Here is a 1071-nt window from a genome sequence, read left to right on the forward strand (position 1 = left end):
CGCCAGCCTTTCGGGACAGCCGGCCCTTATCGGTTTTTAGCCAGTCATTTCGATGATGATGCTTTCAGAAAAGGCTTGGATCAGTCCCTTGGGTCTCCTTCCTGGCGTAGAACTGTGATCTCGTGGTCTCCGTCGCTGCTTCTGCTTCTGGATGTCGTCTAAGACATACCCTCGTCACGGTGTAGGAAACTGGGTCAAGCTTAACCCACCAGTACTAGAATACTACAGCCGGGGTAAATTCCACTGACCTTGAAACCAGTTTCCATTCAGTCGCGGAACAACTCTTATTTAATCCCGCAACTAGGTCAAAAATTTCCCATTTAAATGCAGGACTGGAAATTACTGAATTTGATGTCCTCGTAAGATCTGTTTACACCGGCAAGCTACTAAACATTGAATGACTGTCTGGAAACTGTTCTTTACTCCGAAAAGCGAAAAATAAAAGCCATTCCCAAAAGTTTAACCTCTTGAATAATCGAAATGCAGACTGAGCGTCTTACACCGTTCAGGCCCCACACGATTAAGAAACATGGGTTCTGACCCGCACTCGCATAAATAATACTTCTCTCGATGTTACCTGCACAGAATTTCGCTGAAGCATAGGTAGGTAGCCCACGCTCACATCGCTTTTATCAATTCTTCCTCTAAGACGCTGTTGTATCCTCGATCGCGGCCATCACTCGAATAGACCAATGCCTAGCCAAATTCACTGTGGCTCTATCATTTCATTGGCTCAACACATCGCGTACCCGACGCTTACTTCAAACATATATTTACAGCTCATCTAGCCTCTCGCCGGGCCTCCGAAACGTTGGCCGTTGGTCCGGCCGTTGGAGTTCTATTGTTTCCTTGTTCTGCTTTGTGTACGTCATGTCGAAATTCCTCCTTCTGAACTTAGCTGGCGAGCAAACAAACCCGAGCTCCAAGCTCGCTGCAGAAATTTCGACATGTACTGCCGAATGTAGATGGTACCTGCCAGTTACTAGTACTTAATAAAAATGAAATATTCTTTGTACATACGAATAGATGACTGATTAATTACTGTAAATGAGCACCTCAATAACGGCTCAG

The sequence above is a fragment of the Anabrus simplex genome, chromosome 4 (assembly GCF_040414725.1).
Source record: "Anabrus simplex isolate iqAnaSimp1 chromosome 4, ASM4041472v1, whole genome shotgun sequence".
NCBI lineage: Eukaryota > Metazoa > Arthropoda > Insecta > Orthoptera > Tettigoniidae > Anabrus > Anabrus simplex.